The sequence below is a fragment of the Ahaetulla prasina genome, chromosome 4 (assembly GCF_028640845.1).
Source record: "Ahaetulla prasina isolate Xishuangbanna chromosome 4, ASM2864084v1, whole genome shotgun sequence".
NCBI lineage: Eukaryota > Metazoa > Chordata > Lepidosauria > Squamata > Colubridae > Ahaetulla > Ahaetulla prasina.
Genome location: NC_080542.1, coordinates 73,619,688 through 73,634,617, shown reverse-complemented (window position 1 = coordinate 73,634,617; position 14,930 = coordinate 73,619,688). Strand labels below are relative to the sequence as shown.

General features: G+C 34.4%; 1 protein-coding gene across 11 annotated transcripts in view; it reads left to right on the top strand.

Moving 5' to 3' along the window:
- Positions 1-14,930, top strand: part of BBS9 (Bardet-Biedl syndrome 9) — a 531,293-nt gene that overhangs the window by 422,407 nt on the left and 93,956 nt on the right. The window lies entirely within an intron of this gene.

The window sequence follows — 14,930 nt, the reverse complement described above, 5'->3', positions numbered from 1 at the left end:
ACCCTGAGGTCCTCAAAGTTTCCCCTTTCTTTCTATCAATCTCTGATAGTGATAGTGCCTTTTCAAGGCTTCATGGCTGGGAAATTTGAGCTTCGGGAATGGAGCCCCATTCCTTTGCTCCAGTGCACACTGACATTACTGCCAGAAGTCCACAGGAAAAAAATCTTAATCACTTTCTATAGTATTAATTAAAAATAATTCCTAACATATCTTTGAATGTATGTGTTCTACATACACATAGAATATTCATATAATAATAATATAGCTATCTTCAATATTTTATAAATCAACTCATCTTTAGGTGTCTTATTTTTTCAGTTCTTAAATAAATTAGTAAATACTGCTGTAAATGAAAGAAGAATTTCTTGGTTATTCTCCATAAGTGCTATCCAAAACAAAATTTTAGGTTTTTTTTATTTTTTAAAAATTGTTTGTATTCAACATTTTCATCTTTAAATCATAATTACAGTTTTACAGTTTTCCAATACCGGCATTTTTAGTAATATCCACTTTACCTTTCAGCCAATTATATACATATGCATTTTGTTCGTTACATATTTATATAATCAATATATTTTATATACATACCTAGTACACATTAAATCTAAAATTTCATTATGATATCTTCTCTTTTACTATGCACTATCCATTAATCTTTGATTCCTTTTCCAGCCAATCATATCATCTTTTCCATATTTCATAATAAATTGTTTCCTCTCTGTCCTTAAATTCCATTGTTCATTTATCTGCTTCTGCACACTCCAGTACCTTTTTTATAATCATCGTGTTTGTTGGAGCATGTGGTTGCTTTCAATTTTGGGCAAATGAAATTCTAGTGGCCATAATTAGGTGGAGTATGATGTATTGAATTTCTTTAATCATTTTTTGTTTTATAATCCCTAACAAAAATAATTCAGGTTTCAAATCAGGTTTTTTTTCTGAGTCATTTCCTCCAGCCATTTTTTAATTTTAAGCCAGTAATCTCTTGCTTTGGGACATGTCCACCACATGTGGTAGTATGTCCCTTTTGCATGATTGCATTTCCAACAGTGTGGTGAATTATTTGGAGACATCTTAGCCAATCTCACCGGGGGGGGGGGTAATGCCACCTATAAAACATTTTATAAATATTTTCTTTGAAGGCAGCTGACAACGTCATTTTATAATTTGTTCCGCATATTTTTCCCCAATATTCCAATTCTATGTTATATCCAAAAAAATTTCATCCAAATTATTATTGTTTCCTGCACCATTTCTTCTTCCATTTTAAGTTTGAGCAGACAGTTATATGTTATGCTAATTGTCTTATCATCTGTTCCTTCCATCATCGATATCCATCTTGGTACTTTTGTGTAAAAATTTCTTTTAATCTTTGTCCAAATTTCTAGCAATACTTCTCTCACCTGATGTCTTTGGAAATATGTGTGGGCTTTGTTCTTTCTCTCCCAAATAAAGGCTTGCCAACCAGTGGTGAAATGTAAAATTTGTTGCTACTGGTTCTGTGGTGTGGCTTGGGGGGGGGTTAATGTGTCTGGGTGGGTGTGCCCAACTCTTTTTTTTTCACTTTTAAAAGCATTTTTTCTACAACCTCTTCAGCCAAAGAGGTTATTAAAAATGCTTTTAAAAGGCTCTGATGATCCCAGCTGAGCCGTGCAATCATCAGAGGCTTTTCTTAACTTTTAAAAGCATTTTTTCGGCCGAAGAAAAAATGCTTTTAAAAGTTTTAAAAAGAAACTCTGATGATTGCGTGGCTCAGCTAAGCATGGGGGGCAGGCAGGGATTTTTGCTACCGGTTCTCCGAACCACCTGCTGTCATCGCTACCGGATCGGGTGATCCGGTCCGAACCAGGAGCATTTCACCCCTGATGCCAACCCCTCTGTAAATCATGCCCCTCAGTCGTCCGAATTCTTCAATTTTTTAAATGAATTCTTTGAGCCATGATATTACTGTGGCCTAATGATAAATTTCCCAATCTGGGAGGCCAAAGCCACCTTTATTTCTGGAGTCTTGTAAGAGTTTTAATTTGATTCTGGGCTTTTTTCCCAACCATATAACCTCACTAATAATTTTATTCAATTTTTTGAAGAAACTTTTCCCCAATTTTATAGGAACCATTTGAAATAGATAAAAAATTTTGAGTAGAATATTTATCTTTATAGTAGCGATTCTTCCAATCAATCATATTTGTAATTTTGCCCATCTCTGTAAATCTTTTTGAATTTGTTTCAGTAGTTTCAAATAATTATCTTCCTTTATTGAGGATATTCTCGCCGTTATCCAAATACCCAGATATTTTACTTTTTTAATAACTTGAAATCCTAATTTCTTCTCTAATTTCTCATTTTGACCTTTTGTGAGATTTTTGATGAGTATGTTTGTTTTATTTTTATTTTTAAGCCCGCCGCTATACCAATTTTTTTTATTTCCTGTAATAGAACTTCTCCTGTTTCCAAGGGGTTTTAGTTTTAGTTTAGTTTTTTTTTAAGTTACTGGCTATATATTAGTAGTTTAAAACATGATGGAATTTAAAGTATGAAGCCCTAAGGAAGATATATAAATATATAATATTTTACACACGCACACAAAACATATGCAACTTGATTTTTCTGGTTTGACATCATGGCAAGATGGTTGAGGATAGTGAGGCTCTACAAATCCTGGCTGATTCCTCTTTGTTTGGGAGGCCCCAAGGGGCTAAAGTCATCCTGAAGGGGTGACGAAGAAAGGAGGGACCCCTTGCTGATTGCAGGAGAGCTGCTGCTCGATCCAAGGCATCCTCCTAACCAATGAAGAAGAGAGATAACCATTATGGCCGGACCGAAGCTGGGGCAACCAAAGAAAGAAGCACTAATGAGCTGTTTGTGAACAGTGTATCGGAACAGGGTGAGATGCTTAAGCCCTATTTTAGAGACCTATTCCTAAATAAAAGAATTACTGAAAGATTTCTGTCACTCATGGTTAGTGTTTGGCTGAAGCTATTTATTATCAACTGTGTTTACTCTTTTTTAATCACAATGACAACAGAAACTACCCAAATGACCCTGATCAAAAGTTTACATACCCCAGTCCTTAATACATTGTATTGTCTCCTTTAACATCAATGACAGCTTGAAGACTGTTGTGGTATGTGTGGCTCAGGCTCTTTATCTTCTCAGATGGTAAAGCTGCCCATTCTTCCTGGCAAAAAGCCTCCAGGTCCTGTAAATTCTTGGGCTGTCTTGCATGAACTGCATGTTTGAGAGTGGCTCAATGATATTGAGGTCAGGAGACTGAGATGGCCACTCCAGAACCTTCACTTTATTCTGCTGTAGCCAATTATAGGTTGACATGGCCTTGTGTTTAGGATCATTGTCATGTTGGAATGTTCAAGTACGTCCCATGCGCAGCTTCCAGGCTTATGAATACAAATTGTCCTCTAGTATCTTTTGATAACATACTGCATTCATCGTGCCATCAATTCTGACCAAGTGTCCTGTGCCTTTGTAGCTCACACATCCCCAAAACATCAATGATCCACCTCCGTGTTTCACAGTAGGAATGGTGTACTTTTCATCATAGGCCTTGTTGACTCCTCTCCAAATGTAGTGTGTATGATTGTGGCTGAAAAGCTTAATATTGGTCACATCACTTCAAATGACTTTGTGCCAGAAGGTGTGAGGCTTGTCTCTGTGTTGTTTGGCATATTGTAAGGGGGATACTTTGTACCATTTGCAAAGTAATGGCTTTTTTCTGGTGACTCGACCATGAAGCCTATCTTTCTTTAAGTGCCTCCTTATTGTACATCTTGCAATAGCCACATCACATGTTTTCAGAGAGACCTGTATTTCACCTGAAGTTCTTTGTGGGTTTTTCTTTGCATCCGGAACAATTTTCCTGGCAGTTATGGCTGAAAGTATAGTTGGTCTACCTGACCGTGGCTTGGTTTCAACAGAACCCGTCATTTTCCACTTCTTGATTAGAGTCTGAACACTGCTGATTGGCATTCTCAATTCCTTGGATATCTTTTTATATCCCTTTCCTGTTTTATACAGTTCAACTACCTTTTCCTGCAGATCCTTTGACAATTCTTTTGCTTTCCCCATGACTCAGAATCCAGTGCAGAACTGGATGAATGATGCAAGAGTCTGTCAGGAGGTCAGGAATTCATCAATCTTTTATACACACACACTAATTACATGCAAACAGATCACAGCTGAGGATTGTTACCTTTAACACTCCTTTGTGCATGTTATCAGGCTACAATCACCAGGATGTGGAAACTTTTGATCAAGGTCATTTGGGTAGTTTCTGTTGTCATTATGACTGAAAAAGTGTAAACACAGTTGATTGATAATAAATGGCTTCAGCCAAACACTAACCATGAGTGACAGTTTTCGTCACTCATGGTTTTCTTGTTATCATTCATATTCTCGGAAAAATGGCCAGGAAATCATAAATTCTGCCAGGGTATATAACTTATGAGCACAACTGTAATACACAGAGATAGATCACAGATCCAAAAGAGAAATGGAACTGTAATGGGAGACTATTAAATTTTAAACTATATGAAAGACTGGACTGAAATTTATAGTATTGTGAAAAGTGATTTAAACTTGTAGATAATATTTTTGACTACTGGAAGAAATTTTATAAAGAAAAACAACCTTTTTGACTATTTGACAATCAGCTAATATATCTTTCGCTTCGTTTCAATACTGGAAGCTGGAGCTGGGATGACACCTACTGCTGAAAAAAGACACTACACTACTACATAGTTGGAAAAGACCTTGAAAAAAAGCCAGGATTGATAAAAAGAAGGCAGAGTAAGTGAAGAAAGGCAAATAACACCTGCAACACTAGAACTTAGTACAAATGGAAAGACAAAGAGCAGGGAGGATATCTACTGGTGGACAAGATAAAAATGGTAGCTATAAAATTTGCTTTCTGGCAGTTTGGGAGTAAATGGTGAGCCTTTTGAAGACTTTCAAAGTAATGCAGGTGGTAAACAACATGCTCTTTTTTGGAATTGCTTTGAACTGCTCTTAAGTCTGAATGATTGATGCAGGTGGACCAATGAATCATGGGGGAATTTGATGGGCTGCTCTGGATTATAAATACTGTTTGACAGAACATCCTACAAAGTGAAAGAAGAAAAGTTAAACAAGATCTACAAATTTGGACAATTTAGAGGGAGTAAATTAATTGATTCTGAGGAATATAAATATAGTTGACTTTGAAAAACAGTTCTGGGATTGAGCAAACTCTTCTCTTGTTGGCTTTTTGGTGTTCTGGACATTTGGGACATTGTGATTTTGGTGGATTTTTTTTTTATTGAAAAAGTTTTACAATAAAAATTTTCCCCATTACATCCCCCCTCCCCCCCCACCATCAACCCCGTCCTCCCTCCTCCCCGACTTCCCAGAGCAGAATACAAGGTATACGATCTAACAATCATAAGCTAGAATACCCTAATTAATCATAATTTCCCATCCCTACCCTAGAACCTCAACTCCCCTTCTCCATTAAGAAAAACAAAGAAGAAGGAAATGTTTGTTCATAAAATATTTGATGTTTCTTCATCCAATAATTATTCTAAATATAGTCAGTCCATCTTCCTCATTCCAGTATATTTTCTTGTGGGTTTTCAGTCTGATACAATAAAGTTTCCAACAAGTTCAATATTTCCAACCTCTAGTCTTTGATAACAAGCATATAATCCATCTTCCAATGTTACACTAGCATCATCACAATAAGTTACAAATATTTTATAACCATTTTAACATTTTAACCTTGAGCAACTCCCTTTCTGTTTTAATTTTTATTTTAATCCCCCCCACACTTTAGACCCAGCATCAGTTTTTATCCAAAGTAACTAAATCCACCATTAATAAAATAACCTCAATAAAATATATCTCCCTCATTTTACTTGCAAATTAAAACAAATACACTCCAACTTAATTTCCAAATACCATCTATAAAACATTTTATATATAAGAAAGAATTTAAATTATCCTTCCTTATTTTCAATTTTTATCCAAAATAGATAAATCCACCATATATAATAACAACATAAATGTAACACACCCACATTTGACTTACAGACTCAAACAAATGCACATTATCCTTTCTATTTCTTTTATATTCAGAAACTTTTACTTACAGTTTACCCTTTCCAATAAAAGGAAACACTTTTCATTTGACAATGTTGTTTCTTTACTCCTTGTTCTTTTTTAAAGATTACCATCCTTTGCTCCTCCCCTGCTATTTTCTGTATTTCTTCTCCCAAAGTTACAGCTCCAATTTAAAATTGTGTTTGCTTTACAATTGCTCTCCCTTTTTTTTAACCATCTCCACTTCTCCTCCCACCTTAACTTCTAAATCTGATAAACTTCCAGCCTTCAATATCTCAACATAAAAAGCTCTTGCTTTGATAACTACGTTAAGACAATATTTCCCTCCCATATAGTTTACTGTTAGTCCGGCTGGCACATTCCATCTATACCATACCTGGCGGTTTCTAAGCTTCTTTACCAAAAAAGCATATTCTTTTCTGTCCCTCAATATTTTGGAAGGAATTTTTTTCAACACCAAAACCTCTTGACCCAATATTTGAATTTTACTTTTATAGGAGGCTTGCGAGATTTCACTCCTAATCTTCCTAGATGTAAAATAAATCACTATATCCCTTGGCAGCTATCTCTGCCTTGCCACCCATGAGTTGACACGGTAAATTTTCTCAATTTGATTTTCAAGATTCACTGATGTCAATCCAATCACCTGTGAAAAGGCTTCTGCAAATATCTTTTTTATATTCTCTCGTTTATTTTCTTTTAAACCTCTCACTTAATGCAGATTCCATTGTTTTATATTGTAATAAAACCCGTTCTTCATCTGCTTTTGCCACCTTGTTCTGAAGCTCCTCTATTTGACTTTTTAAATTCAAATTAATTTGATCAATCTCATGCACTTTTCCATCCAGCTTTTGTATAAATTCAATCATAGTCATATGACTTCACTTCTTCTTGTAAATCTTCATTCTCAGCTGTAGCAGAATTTTTAATTTCCAATAATTTCTCCTCAATTTCCTTAAGTTTTTTGTCTCGAGCAGAAATTTGAGCCTTCAGAAATTCTTTCAACTCCTCTTGTAGTTTGTGTATTTGAACTAGCAAGGCAGCTCCCTTAGAATCAGCAGGCTGTGTTTGTTTAAAAGCCATCTTACTTTAACTTTATAAATTGCAACAAAGTCAAATCTTTTCAAGCCACTTATTTGAAATGGGTAAATCAGTTCTATAGATCTTTGGCTTTTCTCTTTAAGATTTCTTCACTTAGATATAAAATCCATCAAATTTAAGCAAAGTTAATAAGGTGCTAACGATGTTAACAAAGACTTCCTTAAGTTTCATTTTCATGCCTCATTAACCAAATCCGCCATTTTCCTCCTTCTCAAATACCTTTCAAAGATCAAGATGAGGTCTAAAACAAACATCCACCCTGCCTCTTGCCTCCACTCCATCTGCTTAAAATAATTAGAATATCTTCATCTTGATAGCAGAGATGGTCGCGAGTGCTTTGTTCTGCAAAAAAGCAGAAGCTTCCCAGATCTGGAGCATTTGCTAGTTTAAACAAGGAGCTCTCACCTTTCAAGCCCCAGGAGTTATTCCTGGAGCTCTTGGGGAGCTCTACCCCCACCCGGCTGCTCACTTTTCCCTCTTCTCCTGAGGGAAGGGTTTTCAAGCCATCAGACAGCTGATTTATGCTGTCTGAGCGCTTTAACAGAATCATGGGGGTGGTGGTCCGAAAGGGCCATCTCCAACGCATGCGGAGCCACCGGAAATCCCCGGGATTTTGGTGGATTATTGAGCAACTTTCAGCCCATTAAATCAAAGCAAGATGTTACAGCATGGAAAAACAACTACGTTTTAAAAAGAAATAAAATTGATATTTCAATATATTCAGGAAACTATGATAAAGAACCATAGGAAAATTAAGAAGCAGATGCATGAGATACATATCAGATTAGGAAATCATCAGCAATTGACAACAGAAAATGAACAAAAAATCCAGATAATAGAGGAGAAATTAGAAGGAGTGGAGGAAAGAATAGAAGAGGCAAATCAACAACTGACACAAACAAATAAAGATCTGGGAGAGATAGTAATAACTTTTGAAATGAAGAAGGTAATTTACTATTTAAGAGGTTAAAATATAGAAGAGGATATAGAGGGAAATCTCCCAGAAATGATGAAAGAGTTATTGGTGGGTACTTTAGAGACTGGAAATCTATAATCTACCTGAAAAAAATGTAGTTATATTAGCGGAAGCAATGGTAGAGAGTATAGAAAAGATATTAAATGGGATTGATGAAATTTTTAGAGTACATACAAGATATACAATGAGAAATAATTTGCCTAGAGAGATACATGTCAGATTTACCAAGAAAACATTGAGAACAGAAATTTTGCAGTTTATGAGAAATACGACAATAAAACACAAAGGTAGAGAGATATTGGCATTGAAACAAGTTCCAAGAAGGGTTAGAGACTTAAGAAACGAATACCAGTTCCTGACAAAACATTTGATTAAAAGAGGAGTGAATTTTAGATGGTTGGTTCCAGAAGGAATTTTGGTGAACTGTCAGGAACAGAAACATAGATTGGCTACAATAGAGAAGGCAGAACTGTTTTATGAATAATATATATAGGATTCCAAGAAGAAGAGAGATTGAGAGAAGAAAGAGGGGCTGGATATCAGGAAGAGAAAAAGGAACAACCAACAGAGACAGCTAAAGAACAAGAAGAAAGAGCATTAAGGAGCAAGAGCGATAGAAGCAAAAGAACAAAGGGAGATAAGAGTGACTAGATCTATTAAACAAGATGGAAGAAGAAGTAAAAATGATATCAATAAATATAAATGGACTAAATTCAGCAATAAAAAGAAAAAGAATATTTAATAAATTAGAGAAGTTAAAATTAGAGATAACCTGCTTACAAGATGTCCATATTAGAAAACAACATAAGAAGTTTTTGGAACAAATTAAATTGGAGATAAGCATTTGTCTGTCAGAGTAAAAGAGGAGTAGCACTATATATTAAAAGGACATTTCAATCCAAACAAATTTTTGAGGATGAGGAAGGAAGAGTAGTAATGGTAGAAATAGTAATGAACCATTAAAAATTGTTAGTAGCAATATATGCTCCAAATGAAAATCAAGAAGAATTTTATGCAAAACTACATAGAAACATAATAGAATATGAATATGAAGATATATTTATAATAGGAGATTTTAATGCAATTGTGAATAATGAATGTATTTGGGTCAATATAAAGGGGGTGAAAAATGATATTGCCATAGGTCTATACTATAGGCCACCCAACCAAACAGAGGAAGTAGATGAACTTTTTGCTAGTCAGCTAACTAAGGTATGTAGGAAGCACATCACAGTAGTAATGGGGGATTTTAACTACCCTGACATCAACTGGGAAACACTCTGCACCAAGTGGAAGATCCAACAGGTTCCTAACAAACCTAGCAGACAACTTTGTTTCCCAAAAAATAGAGAAGGTGACAGGGGGATCAGCCATACTGGACTTAATTCTCACTAACAGAGATGAAATGATAGAAGGTGTTGAAGCTACAGGAACCTTGGGGGCAAGTGACCACGCAATATTGGAATTCGACATTAAGCAAATACAAGTAGTAGAACAAAGTCAAACTAGAGTCTTGGACTTTAAGAGAGCTAATTTCAATAAACTTAGAGAGAGCTTGAGGAGGATTCAATGGATGAGAATCCTCAGGGGGAAAACAACTCAAGAAGCTTGGGAAATTTTGAAAAGTGAGATTATAAAAGCGCAGTCTAACATAATACCAATGAAGAAGAAAAATAATAGATCTCAAAAGAAACCAGCATGGATGCATAAAGAACTATCTGACAAATTGAAAGACAAAAAGGACAAATATAAAAAGTAGTTATTAGGGGCAAATAACTAAGGCAGAATATCAGCAAATATTATATTATAGATATAATATAAAGATATAATGACAGCAGCTAGAATAGTGTTTGCTGAAAAGCAGAAAAAATCCCATTAGAAGGAGAGATAATAAAGAAAATTTTAGAATTTGCAGAAATGAACAGACTAACTAACATTAAGAATAAAAGATAAAGAGGAACTGGTGTATTTCAAGACACGGGGATATTTTTATGAGTGGTTAGAAAAGAAATATGAATAAAAGATTAGAGATTAATAAATTAGATAGGGTAAAATTAAATGAGAGAGAAGACAAAAAAATCCCTTGTTCTTCTATTTCTTTTTTTTATTATTTGAAAAGTTTTACAAAAAAAAACCCTGTTATTTGAGGCTCTTCTAATATAAAAATTAAGTCATCTGCAAAGGCTTGTAATTTATATTCTTTCTTAATTTTCATTCCTTTTATTTCTTCATTTCTTCTTATATTTCTATTTAACAGTTATAATGTTAATACAAATAACAACGGTGATAATGGACATCCTTGCCTTGTGCCTTTCATTATATTCACTTTTTCTGTCATCTCTCCATTCATCATTATTTTTGCTGATTGCTTTTTATAATTTTTTTTATCATATTTATGAATCTCTCCTCAAACTCCATCATCTGTAATTGTTCTATCAGAAATTGCCAGTTCACGTTATCAAACGCTTTCTGTGCATCTAGTAACATCATTGCCATTTCTTTTTCTGAGTGTACCTTGTAATATTCCAAAGTATTCAAAATTATCCTCATATTCTCTCTAATTTGTCTCTTAGGTAAAAACCCATTTTGGTCCACATGAATTATTTCATTTAAAAGTTTTTTTAATCTGTTCACCATTATTGAAGTAAAAATCTTTTTTTTTTAAGAAAAAAGAACAACAATGCATAACATACATTGACATAAAACATATATTCCTTCTTTACATCAGCTTCGTTTCCTTATTCTTCTCATATTTATATCCTTATTCCCCTTCTTGTTTCATTTAATTATACTTTTCTTCTTTGTCCCATTCTCTCGTATTTCTTTTTATCTTCTATCCTATCTATCCTTCTAACTATTCATTTTCTTTCATACATTGCCATTTTATATACATGTATACATAAGCTTTTCACCATTTTTTGTCATCTAGTATTTCTAGTCTCTAGCCAATTATACAATTTGTTCCATATTATGCAATATTCCAACTCTTCTTTTTCTTTTAACTCCTTTGTTAGTTTATCCATCTCAGTACAGTTCAGGATTTTCTTTATCACTTCCTCCTCCATTGGTATATTCTTGTTTTTCCACTTCTGTGCGTATGCTATTCTGACAACTGTTATTATATGTAGAATTAAGTATCCTATTTCTTTACTGTATTTCATGTTAAATATTCCCAGCAGGAAATATTCTCTGGTCTTCAGTCTATATGTTGCTTAGTTATTTCTTCCAGCCACTTTTTAATTTTTACCCAGATTTTTTTCGCTATTGAGCATGTCCACCATATATGGTAATGTGTTCCATATATCTTTTTATACTTCCAATGTAACGTGGAGCTATTCGGATACATCTTAGCAAGCCTTGCAGATGGAAGGTGCCATCTATAAAACATTTTCAACTGGTTTTCCTTGAATGCCACTGACATTGTCATTTTTGTATTTGTTCTCCACATTTTTTCCCATTTCTCCAATTCTATATTGTATCCAAAGTTTTTTGCCCATTTGATCATTGTTTCTTTAACCACCTCATCTTCCATTTTATATCGCAATAGGTATTCATATATTTTACTGATTAATTTTAACTCTGTTCCATGTACAATTTTATCCAGTTCTTGCTGCTCTCTTTCAGTGGTGGGTTTCAATTTTTTTTACTACTGGTTCCTTGGTGGACATGCATGGCTTGGTGGGCATGCTTTGGTGGGCATGGCAGGGGAAGGATACTGTAAAATCTCCATTCCCACCCTACTCCAGGGGAAGGGTACTGCAAAATCTCCATTCCTTCCCCAATCCAGGGGAAGGTTACTACAAAATCCCCATTTCTTCCCAATCAGCTGGGACTTTGGAGGCAGAGAATAGATGGGGCGGGCCAGTCTGAATTTTTACTACCAGTTCTCCAAACGACTCAAAATTTCCACTACCAGTTCTCCAGAACTGGTCAGAACCTGCAGAAACCCACCTCTGCTCTCTTTGTATTTCGTATGATTTTTTTATCCTCTGTGTATCTTGATTGTATTTGTGTATAAGTCGACCAATCTATCTCCCTACCTATCGCTTTTTCCAATTCGTATTTTGCTTTCAAATTTCCCTGTACATTTACTAATTTTTCATATCTAATTATCTTGTCTACATCTAGCAAATTTGGGTGTTTCATTATTTCTGTTGGAGATAGCGACATTGGGATTCTTGTATAATGCTTTTGTTTTATTTTTTTCCAAATCTGTAGCAGAGCATTCCTAATTATATGTGTTTGAAAATATTTATGTGTTTTGTATTTGTCATCCCAAAGGAATGCATGCCACCCCACTTGCAAATCGTGACCTTCTATTGCTAGAATTCTTTTATTTTCCAATTCCATTCAATCTTTTAGCCATGTGATAATTGATGCTTGGTAGTATAATTCCCAATCTGGTAGCGCCAAACAATCTTTATCGTTCGTTTCTTGCAATAATTTTAATTTAATCCTAGCTTTTTTCCCTTGCCATATAAATTTAGTAATTAATTTATTCAACTCTTGAAAGAATGTTTTCCCTAATTTTATTGGAATGACTTGGAACAGAAATAAAATTTTTGGCAAAATATTCATTTTAATCATAGCGTTCTGCCCAATAATGAAATTTGTAGATTTTTCCAATGATCCAAATCTTTTCTTATATTATTTAGTATTTTATCATAATTGTCCTCCTTAATTGATGAGCACTTCGCTGTAAACCAAATCTCTAAGTATTTTATTTTCTTGGTTATGTTTATTTTGATTTTGTCTTCCAATTCATTTTTTTGACTTTGGGTAAGATTTTTTGTTATTAATTTAGATTTATTTTTGTTTATCTTGAGTCCTGCTACTTCACCAAATTCCTCAATTTTTTGAATCAGTTTGGGGCTGGTTTCTAATGGGTCTTCTAAAATGAATAGCATATCATCAGTGAAGGCTTGAACCTTATATTCTTCCTTTTTGGTTTTTAAGCCTTTTATCTCCTGATCTTCTCTAATTTTTGTCAATAATATTTCTAATTATAAAATAAATAGAAGTGGAGAAAGTGGACATCCTTGCCTAACTCCTTTGGTTATCTCAATATTTTCTGTCATTTCATGGTTTATAATTACTCTAGCTGTTTGTTTTGTATATATTATATTTACCATTTTTTCAAATTTAGTCCTGAAATACATATATTTCATTTGTGTTTTGATAAATTTCCAATTCAGATTATCAAATCTTATGTGTTGCAATATTACATCAGTCTTATTTCCGATTTCCTCTTCAAACTCAGCTTTTAATATATCCACAATTCCACCATTCTTCTTACTTCTGCTTCTTCTTCTTCTCCTCTTTTTATTTTCCCCCCTTTTCTATATATTCCAATCAATCCACTATTCCATTTTGCACAAGTATTTGTTCATCAAAGTTCAAATTGCACAAATCCTTTGTCTTGCCAAATTGTATTTCATTAGCCAGTATTTTTAGTCTCTCTTTTCCAGTTCAAATTTTAATCTTTAGTTCTAATCAGTCCTTATTTGTGTTTTCAAACTCTCTTCATCTCCTTTTATTATCTCAGCTTGTTTTTCTTTAAATCTCTCACTCACCAATCATTGCAATTTGTGGATTTCAATTTGGCTCCAAACTGCTGTGCACTGTTCTCCGGCTATTTTATCTCTCCGGTCTCCAGTTTACTCCATTTTAGCTGTCTTCCCGTTCATGCTGTCACTCTCTCTGCCTTTTCTCTTCCACGCCTTCTCTTTGTCACAAGCTTCTCATCTTCTTCTGGGGTTTTTCCTCTGTTGAACACTGCTGCTGCTTTTCACTCTTTGCTTCCCGCTTATGTAGCTGTCATCGCTCCAGGCTGGCCATAAAGACTGACTTCTTTTCCGCCAGTTTAAGAGTGCTGCTCCTGACTACTCGGGTGGTTACTTTCCACCTCCAGCACTTACAGAGCATCCTCTTTAATTTATCAATCTCTCCAAGATCAGTAATGCCCTAAAACAGCCTCTTAGGGAAGATTTTTCAGGGTTTAGGGACAGAGGTCCGTTCCCTCACCCTGCACCACAGTGACCTCACTGCAGGAAGTCTATTGAAGTAAAAATCTTATAATCCACATTCAGCAATGAGATCGGTCTATAATTTTCGACTTGTAGTAAATCTGTATCTTCTTTAGGTATAAGTGTGACATAAGCCTCCGTCCCAGAGTCTGGAATCTTTCCTTTCACCAGTAATTCGTTAAATATCTCCAACATTACATTGCTCAACATGTCTTGGAATGATTTATATAATTCTGCTGGTAGTTCATGTGGGCCCAGTGTTTTCCCATTTTTTTGTTTTTTAATTACCTGTGTCAATTCCATCATTGATATTCTTTCTTCTAATATTTACTTATATAGTTCAGGTATTTTAGGTAAATCAGATTTCTCCAAAAATTGTTTTATGTTTCCATCAGGTATCTTCTCTTGGTTGTAGAGTTTCTCATAATAGTCTTGAATTATTTTGTTCTTTTCTTCATTTCTATAACATATAACTTCCTTTTTCATCTTGCAGTTGATTAATTAACTTCTTCTCTTTTTTCTTTTTCCTTTTGTATGCCAACCATCTGCCTCATTTATTTGTATTTTCAAAAACGTTCTCTTTGGCAGACCTCAAATTATGTGCCAAAAATTCTTGTTCGATTAAATTTAATTCATGTTTTTTCAATTCCATTTGTTTGTTAATTTTATCCTTTTGTGGATTTTTTTTTGTAATTATTTCACTAGTCTTTTATATT